This window comes from Girardinichthys multiradiatus, chromosome 2 (assembly GCF_021462225.1).
Source record: "Girardinichthys multiradiatus isolate DD_20200921_A chromosome 2, DD_fGirMul_XY1, whole genome shotgun sequence".
In the NCBI taxonomy this organism is placed as follows: domain Eukaryota; kingdom Metazoa; phylum Chordata; class Actinopteri; order Cyprinodontiformes; family Goodeidae; genus Girardinichthys; species Girardinichthys multiradiatus.
Genome location: NC_061795.1, coordinates 11262 through 21509, shown reverse-complemented (window position 1 = coordinate 21509; position 10248 = coordinate 11262). Strand labels below are relative to the sequence as shown.

The 10248-nt window shown below is 36.7% G+C and overlaps 1 long non-coding RNA gene across 2 annotated transcripts; it reads left to right on the top strand.

Annotated features, from left to right (window-relative positions):
• Nucleotides 1-2873: 2873 nt before the first annotated feature.
• LOC124880682 lies at nucleotides 2874-8161 on the top strand. Of its 2 annotated transcripts, none has more exons than XR_007041429.1 (2): nucleotides 2874-2889; nucleotides 8010-8161. It is a non-coding gene; the product is annotated as an uncharacterized LOC124880682 (long non-coding RNA). The 2 variants fall into 2 exon arrangements; XR_007041431.1 differs by lacking the exon at nucleotides 2874-2889 and adding an exon at nucleotides 3687-3717.
• Nucleotides 8162-10248: the final 2087 nt, after the last annotated feature.

Below are 10248 nucleotides of genomic sequence, written 5' to 3'. Positions count from 1 at the left end.
AGTCAAAGGTAATGCACTGGCCGTCGCACGCCGTCCGCAGCTCTCATGTCCTTGGCCGCACCCAAGCAGAGGAAATAGTAGTAATAATAGTAATAATAATAATAAAGAGCTAAAGTCAGAGTTGTATAACATGCTAAGGCTGTATAAGCTCTCCTTCAAACAAGCTAACTTACTAAATAAATGCTGAGGTCCTAATCCCACTGTAAGATAAGTCCTGAAAGGCTGGTTACTGAAAAACTAAAATTGTGGAAAGATTCTATTTTACAGTGTAAAATACAGAAAAATCAGTAGTAAGGAAAAGAACAGCAGTCTAAAACATGAAATTGAAGAATAGCTCAGGATTGAAGCAAAATTAAGTTAAAAACGCCTATAGTTGAGCCATAAATGGTAAACATTTAATATTAAATATTGAATGGTTAGAGATTAAACATTAAAGGATTAGACACATCATCAGTAGTGGACCTCGGGTGTCATTGAGTGTTTCGGCCATTTATCACTATACACTCTAACCCGAGGAAGGCCCAGCCAAGATTGATCAAGTCTTGGTGTGTGTCATATACTTTAGGTTTTGCATAATCTTAACAGGTAAATTTGAAGGTCGGTTTTAGAGCGAACATCACTTGTTTTTTCAGGAACAGTCACAGCAATCTGCAGTTTTGTACCGGTTTAAGTTTGAAGATCGGTTTTAGAGTGAACAGCACTGTTATTTTCAGGAATAGTCACAGCAATCTGCAGTTTTGTACCGGGTTAAGGTTGAAAATCGGTCTTAGAGTGAACATTACTGTTTTGTACAAGAGGATTGGCAAACACCATTATAACACAGATCTTTGTCTTAGTTTCTCTAAAGTTTGGTGAAAATAGCACAAAATGAGAAATAGTCACAACAATCTGCAGTTTTACACAGGGTTAATAGTTAAAGTTGCAAATCGTTTTGTAGAGTGAACATCACTGAGGTTTACAGGAACAACCATAGCAATCTGCAGTTTTGTACAAGTGTAATAGTTAAAGTTGAAAATCGGTTTTAGAGTGAATATCACTGATTTTCACAAGAGGATTGGCAAACACCACTTTCTGTTTAATTTTGTAAATTGCGGTGGAAATAGCTCAAATTGATGGCCCCAAAGGACAAACAGGATCAGCCACAGCAAACTGTGACCACCCTGCCAGCCTCCAGGAGGGGCAACCTAAAATGGCAACAGCAAACTGTCACCATCCAGGCACCCCAGATGCCAGTTCAATTTTGAGCAGCTTTTCCAGCGTTTCATACACCGCATAACCTCTGGAATGCTCAGTTGATGGACCATAACAGTTCACAACCACTGTAACAAGGTGAGAAAACTTACCAGAAAGGTGTGAATTCGGACCTGCTTCTTGAATGAAAACTCAGAAACGGCCCAGGGGTCACTAAGCCAGCTAGCCAGCTCAGTCCTGGTGACAGCAATTGTTACACTTCAAGACCTAATTAGTTTCCTTGGTGTGATAGAGTAAGGCCACCTGAGCTCAATTATATAAAGTATAAGGGTTCAGAGAGACCATAGTATGTTTTAAAAATGAATTAATCTTTAAAAAAACGGAGTTGACAGCATGCGCAATGCATGTTGGGTAAGTGAAAAACGGACTTTTATTTTTGCAAGATGAAGTGGACTTAACCAGGTGTAAACCATCTGTACAGTAGAAACATGAACAGAAATATAAAAAGAGAAAAGCTGAGATGGGAAATATCAGGTGTATAGGTCAAACTAAAGTAAGAAAACTTTGAAAGTAAGCAAACCCACCAGGTGTGAAATAAAGCATGAATCAAGCTTTTAACAGGCTTGTAAGTTAGGGTTAAACCCCGGTGTTCAGGTGTAATAAATAATTCCAGTGAATTTAGGTTTTAGGCAATTACCCTGAGACCTTAGGTTTAGGGTAAGACATCAGGGCTAGGCCATAAATTTAAAAATAAAAAGTATATAAACAAACATATATTAAGAAAATTATATAAAAATTATTAATAGGGTTAGGCAATTTTTCTCTCTCGGTGACTCTCCCCAACTCGTCCAGCGACTGAGTGGTTGAAACTGGAAAGTCAAAGGTAATGCACTGGCCGTCGCACGCCGTCCGCAGCTCTCATGTCCTTGGACGCACCCAAGCAGAGGAAATAGTAGTAATAATAGTAATAATAATAATAATAATAATAAAGAGCTAAAGTCAGAGTTGTATAACATGCTAAGGCTGTATAAGCTCTCCTTCAAACAAGCTAACTTACTAAATAAATGCCGAGGTCCTAATCCCACTGTAAGATAAGTCCTGAAAGGCTGGTTACTGAAAGACTAAAATTGTGGAAAGATTCTATTTCCCAGTGTAAAATACAGAAAAATCAGTAGTGAGGAAAAGAAGAACAGCAGTCGAAAACATGAAATTGAAGAATAGCTCAGGATTGAAGCAAAATTAAGTTAAAAACGCCTATAGTTGAACCATAAATGGTAAACATTTAATATGAAATATTGAATGGTTAGAGATTAAACATTAAAGGAGTAGACACATCATCAGTAGTGGACCTCTGGGTCATTGAGTGTTTCGGCCATTTATCACTATATAAACAAATATATATTAAGAAAATTATATAAAAAAATTATTATTAATCAGACACAAACTCAATAATTTTAGGTTTTTAGGCATCAAGCCCCAAAATACAATAAGCCAAACTTTTAAGTTTAGGCATTAAAACACCCAGTGAATTTAGGTTTTAGGCAATAACCCTGAAACCTTAGGTTTAGGGTAAGACATCAGGGTAGGCCATAAATTGAAAGATAAAAAGTATATAAACAAATATATATTAAATATTATATAAAAAATTATTAATCAAACACAAACTCAATAATTTTAGGTTTTAGGGTTAGGGTTAGGGTTAGGGTTAGGGTTAGGCAATTTTTCTCTCTCTGTGACTCTCCCCAACTCGTCCAGCGACTGAGTGGTTGAAACTGGAAAGTCAAAGGTAATGCACTGGCCGTCGCACGCCGTCCGCAGCTCTCATGTCCTTGGCCGCACCCAAGCAGAGGAAATAGTAGTAATAATAGTAATAATAATAATAATAAAGAGCTAAAGTCAGAGTTGTATAACATGCTAAGGCTGTATAAGCTCTCCTTCAAACAAGCTAACTTACTAAATAAATGCTGAGGTCCTAATCCCACTGTAAGATAAGTCCTGAAAGGCTGGTTACTGAAAAACTAAAATTGTGGAAAGATTCTATTTTACAGTGTAAAATACAGAAAAATCAGTAGTGAGGAAAAGAAGAACAGCAGTCGAAAACATGAAATTGAAGAATAGCTCAGGATTGAAGCAAAATTAAGTTAAAAACGCCTATAGTTGAACCATAAATGGTAAACATTTAATATGAAATATTGAATGGTTAGAGATTAAACATTAAAGGAGTAGACACATCATCAGTAGTGGACCTCTGGGTCATTGAGTGTTTCGGCCATTTATCACTATATAAACAAATATATATTAAGAAAATTATATAAAAATTATTAATCAGACACAAACTCAATAATTTTAGGTTTTTAGGCATCAAGCCCCAAAATACAATAAGCCAAACTTTTAAGTTTAGGCATTAAAACACCCAGTGAATTTAGGTTTTAGGCAATAACCCTGAAAGGGTTAGGGTTAGGGTTAGGGTTAGGGGGTTAGGGTTAGGGGTTAGGGTTAGGGTTAGGGTTAGGGTTAGGGGTTAGGGTTAGGGGTTAGGGTTAGGGTTAGGCAATTTTTCTCTCTCGGTGACTCTCCCCAACTCGTCCAGCGACTGAGTGGTTGAAACTGGAAAGTCAAAGGTAATGCACTGGCCGTCGCACGCCGTCCGCAGCTCTCATGTCCTTGGACGCACCCAAGCAGAGGAAATAGTAGTAATAATAGTAATAATAATAATAATAATAATAAAGAGCTAAAGTCAGAGTTGTATAACATGCTAAGGCTGTATAAGCTCTCCTTCAAACAAGCTAACTTACTAAATAAATGCTGAGGTCCTAATCTCACTGTAAGATAAGTCCTGAAAGGCTGGTTACTGAAAGACTAAAATTGTGGAAAGATTCTATTTCCCAGTGTAAAATACAGAAAAATCAGTAGTGAGGAAAAGAAGAACAGCAGTCGAAAACATGAAATTGAAGAATAGCTCAGGATTGAAGCAAAATTAAGTTAAAAACGCCTATAGTTGAACCATAAATGGTAAACATTTAATATGAAATATTGAATGGTTAGAGATTAAACATTAAAGGAGTAGACACATCATCAGTAGTGGACCTCTGGGTCATTGAGTGTTTCGGCCATTTATCACTATATAAACAAATATATATTAATAAAATTATATAAAATTATATAAAAATTATTAATCAGACACAAACTCAATAATTTTAGGTTTTTAGGCATCAAGCCCCAAAATACAATAAGCCAAACTTTTAAGTTTAGGCATTAAAACACCCAGTGAATTTAGGTTTTAGGCAATAACCCTGAAACCTTAGGGTTAGGGTAAGACATCAGGGTAGGCCATAAATTGAAAGATAAAAAGTATATAAACAAATATATATTAAATATTATATAAAAAAAATTATTAATCAAACACAAACTCAATAATTTTAGGTTTTAGGTATCAAGCCCAAAATACAATAAGCCAAATTTTTAAGTTTAGGCATTAAAACACCCAGTGAATTTAGGTGTTAGGCAAGAACAAGCATTAAGGGTATGAAACTCAAGGGATTATTAAGGATTACACATAAAAAAGAAAAGGGGAAGAGAAGAGTAAGTCGAGGAGGACAGAGGTCAGGGAGAACCGCCTGAACGGGCTGCATTCTCCCCCGCCGGATCGGGCCGTTACTCTGCCCCCCTCTACTCCCTCAAGGCAAGACCTGAGGGAAAAGAGGTGAGGAAAGGGTGAAAAACCTACCAGTAAAAATCACTAAACTCCTTCCAATGAGTAGTATACTATTACTAGTATTTGGATCAATATTATCACCATTAACAAACCCAGTAAGGTCACAAATGTCAAGGTGAGAAAACAGCTAAGTGTGAGTTATGTACCTAGTACATGATCCCTATAGTCAACTGAAAAGAGCACTATGTTCTATTGTGGCTGTACAACATAAACTATGCAGTTAAAAATTGATAAAAACAGTTACTGAAAAACTAAAATTGTGGAAAGATTCTATTTTACAGTGTAAAATACAGAAAAATCAGTAGTAAGGAAAAGAACAGCAGTCTAAAACATGAAATTGAAGAATAGCTCAGGATTGAAGCAAAATTAAGTTAAAAACACCTATAGTTGAACCATAAATGGTAAACATTTAATATTAAATATTGAATGGTTAGAGATTAAACATTAAAGGATTAGACACATCATCAGTAGTGGACCTCGGGTGTCATTGAGTGTTTCGGCCATTTATCACTATACACTCTAACCCGAGGAAGGCCCAGCCAAGATTGATCAAGTCTTGGTGTGTGTCATATAAATTAGGTTTTGCATAATCTTAACAGGTAAATTTGAAGGTCGGTTGTAGAGCGAACATCACTTGTGTTTTCAGGAACAGTCACAGCAATCTGCAGTTTTGTACCGGTTTAAGTGTGAAGATCGGTTTTAGAGTGAACATCACTGTTATTTTCAGGAACAGTCACAGCAATCTGCAGTTTTGTACCGGTTTAAGTTTGAAGATCGGTTTTAGAGTGAACATCACTGTTATTTTCAGGAACAGTCATAGCAATCTGCAGTTTTGTACCGGGTTAAGTTTGAAAATCGGTTTTAGAGTGAACATCACTGTTATTTTCAGGAACAGTCATAGCAATCTGCAGTTTTGTACCGGGTTAAGTTTGAAAATCGGTTTTAGAGTGAACAGTACTGTTTTGTACAAGAGTATTGGCAAACACCATTATAACACAGATCTTTGTCTTAGTTTCTCTAAAGTTTGGTGAAAATAGCACAAAATGAGGAATAGTCACAACAATCTGCAGTTTTACACAGGGTTAATAGTTAAAGTTGCAAATCGGTTTGTAGAGTGAACATCACTGAGGTTTACAGGAACAACCATAGCAATCTGCAGTTTTGCACAAGTGTAATAGTTAAAGTTGAAAATCGGTTTTAGAGTGAATATCACTGATTTTCACAAGAGGATTGGCAAACACCACTTTCTGTTTAATTTTGTAAATTGCGGTAGAAAGAGCTCAAATTGGTGGCCCCAAAGGACAAACAGGATCAGCCACAGCAAACTGTGACCATCCTGCCAGCCTCCAGGAGGGGCAACCTAAAATGGCAACAGCAAACTGTCACCATCCAGGCACCCCAGATGCCAGTTCAATTTTGAGCAGCTTTTCCAGCGTTTCATACACCGCATAACCTCTGGAATGCTCAGTTGATGGACCATAACAGTTCACAACCACTGTAACAAGGTGAGAAAACTTACCAGAAAGGTGTGAATTCAGACCTGCTTCTTGAATGAAAACTCAGAAACGGCCCAGGGGTCACTAAGCCAGCTAGCCAGTTCAGTCCTGGTGACAGCAATTGTTACACTTCAAGACCTAATTAGTCTCCTTGGTGTGATAGAGTAAGGCCACCTGAGCTCAATTATATAAAGTATAAGGGTTCAGAGAGACCATAGTAGGTTTTTTAAAAATGAATTAATCTTTAAAAAAACGAAGTTGACAGCATGCGCAATGCATGCTGGGTAAGTGAAAAACGGACTTTTAGTTTTGCAAGATGAAGTGGACTTAACCAGGTGTAAACCATCTGTACAGTAGAAACATGAACAGAAATATAAAAAGAGAAAAGCTGAGATGGGAAATATCAGGTGTATAGGTCAAACTAAAGTAAGAAAACTTTTAAAGTAAGCAAACCCACCAGGTGTGAAATAAAGCATGAATCAAGCTTTTAACAGGCTTGTAAGTTAGGGTTAAACCCAGGTGTTCAGGTGTAATAAATAATTCCAGTGAATTTAGGTTTTAGGCAACTACCCTGAGACCTTAGGTTTAGGGTAAGACATCAGGGCTAGGCCATAAATTTAAAAATAAAAAGTATATAAACAAACATATATAAACTTAATAATTTTAGGTTTTAGGCATCAAGCCCAAAAATACAATAAGCCAAACTTTTAAGTTTAGGCACTAAAACACCCAGTGAATTTAGGTTTTAGGCAATAACCCTGAGACCTTAGGTTTAGGGTAAGACATCAGGGTAGGCCATAAATTGAAAGATAAAAAGTATATAAACAAATATATATTAAAAATATTATATAAAAAAATTATTAATCAAACACAAACTCAATAATTTTAGGTTTTAGGCATCAAGCCCAAAACACAATAAGCCAAATTTTTAAGTTTAGGCATTAAAACACCCAGTGAATTTAGGTGTTAGGCAAGAACAGGCATTAAGGGTATGAAACTCAAGGGATTATTAAGGATTACACATAAAAAAGAAAAGGGGAAGAGAAGAGTAAGTCGAGGAGGACAGAGGTCAGGGAGAACCGCCTGAACGGGCTGCATTCTCCCCCGCCGGATCGGGCCGTTACTCTGCCCCCCTCTACTCCCTCAAGGCAAGACCTGAGGGAAAAGAGGTGAGGAAAGGGTGAAAAACCTACCAGTAAAAATCACTAAACTCCTTCCAATAAGTAGTATACTATTACTAGTATTTGGATCAATATTATCACCATTAACAAACCCAGTAAGATCAAAGGTGAGAAAACAGCTAAGTGTGAGTTATGTACCTAGTACATGATCCCTATAGTCAACTGAAAAGAGCACTATGTTCTATTGTGGCTGTACAACATAAACTATGCAGATAAAAATTGATAAAAACAAAGAGTAAAGATTAAGAGCTACCTGGAGTGTTCAGCCTGCACCACTAAGATTAAGGTGAGATGCTGTCCAACAGGCACAAAGGGCCTTGCTCCCACTACCTATGAAGCTATAAAAGGGAGCTGAATTAACCAAGAGAACTCAGGTACGACCACTGGAATGTAAGAGAGCCCGCTCGTCCGAAAGGCGCTGGCTAGGTTAGGCAATTTTTCTCTCTCGGTGACTCTCCCCAACTCGTCCAGCGACTGAGTGGTTGAAACTGGAAAGTCAAAGGTAATGCACTGGCCGTCGCACGCCGTCCGCAGCTCTCATGTCCTTGGACGCACCCAAGCAGAGGAAATAGTAGTAATAATAGTAATAATAATAATAATAATAATAAAGAGCTAAAGTCAGAGTTGTATAACATGCTAAGGCTGTATAAGCTCTCCTTCAAACAAGCTAACTTACTAAATAAATGCTGAGGTCCTAATCTCACTGTAAGATAAGTCCTGAAAGGCTGGTTACTGAAAGACTAAAATTGTGGAAAGATTCTATTTCCCAGTGTAAAATACAGAAAAATCAGTAGTGAGGAAAAGAAGAACAGCAGTCGAAAACATGAAATTGAAGAATAGCTCAGGATTGAAGCAAAATTAAGTTAAAAACGCCTATAGTTGAACCATAAATGGTAAACATTTAATATGAAATATTGAATGGTTAGAGATTAAACATTAAAGGAGTAGACACATCATCAGTAGTGGACCTCTGGGTCATTGAGTGTTTCGGCCATTTATCACTATATAAACAAATATATATTAATAAAATTATATAAAATTATATAAAAATTATTAATCAGACACAAACTCAATAATTTTAGGTTTTTAGGCATCAAGCCCCAAAATACAATAAGCCAAACTTTTAAGTTTAGGCATTAAAACACCCAGTGAATTTAGGTTTTAGGCAATAACCCTGAAACCTTAGGGTTAGGGTAAGACATCAGGGTAGGCCATAAATTGAAAGATAAAAAGTATATAAACAAATATATATTAAATATTATATAAAAAAAATTATTAATCAAACACAAACTCAATAATTTTAGGTTTTAGGTATCAAGCCCAAAATACAATAAGCCAAATTTTTAAGTTTAGGCATTAAAACACCCAGTGAATTTAGGTGTTAGGCAAGAACAAGCATTAAGGGTATGAAACTCAAGGGATTATTAAGGATTACACATAAAAAAGAAAAGGGGAAGAGAAGAGTAAGTCGAGGAGGACAGAGGTCAGGGAGAACCGCCTGAACGGGCTGCATTCTCCCCCGCCGGATCGGGCCGTTACTCTGCCCCCCTCTACTCCCTCAAGGCAAGACCTGAGGGAAAAGAGGTGAGGAAAGGGTGAAAAACCTACCAGTAAAAATCACTAAACTCCTTCCAATGAGTAGTATACTATTACTAGTATTTGGATCAATATTATCACCATTAACAAACCCAGTAAGGTCACAAATGTCAAGGTGAGAAAACAGCTAAGTGTGAGTTATGTACCTAGTACATGATCCCTATAGTCAACTGAAAAGAGCACTATGTTCTATTGTGGCTGTACAACATAAACTATGCAGTTAAAAATTGATAAAAACAGTTACTGAAAAACTAAAATTGTGGAAAGATTCTATTTTACAGTGTAAAATACAGAAAAATCAGTAGTAAGGAAAAGAACAGCAGTCTAAAACATGAAATTGAAGAATAGCTCAGGATTGAAGCAAAATTAAGTTAAAAACACCTATAGTTGAACCATAAATGGTAAACATTTAATATTAAATATTGAATGGTTAGAGATTAAACATTAAAGGATTAGACACATCATCAGTAGTGGACCTCGGGTGTCATTGAGTGTTTCGGCCATTTATCACTATACACTCTAACCCGAGGAAGGCCCAGCCAAGATTGATCAAGTCTTGGTGTGTGTCATATAAATTAGGTTTTGCATAATCTTAACAGGTAAATTTGAAGGTCGGTTGTAGAGCGAACATCACTTGTGTTTTCAGGAACAGTCACAGCAATCTGCAGTTTTGTACCGGTTTAAGTGTGAAGATCGGTTTTAGAGTGAACATCACTGTTATTTTCAGGAACAGTCACAGCAATCTGCAGTTTTGTACCGGTTTAAGTTTGAAGATCGGTTTTAGAGTGAACATCACTGTTATTTTCAGGAACAGTCATAGCAATCTGCAGTTTTGTACCGGGTTAAGTTTGAAAATCGGTTTTAGAGTGAACATCACTGTTATTTTCAGGAACAGTCATAGCAATCTGCAGTTTTGTACCGGGTTAAGTTTGAAAATCGGTTTTAGAGTGAACAGTACTGTTTTGTACAAGAGTATTGGCAAACACCATTATAACACAGATCTTTGTCTTAGTTTCTCTAAAGTTTGGTGAAAATAGCACAAAATGAGGAATAGTCACAACAATCTGCA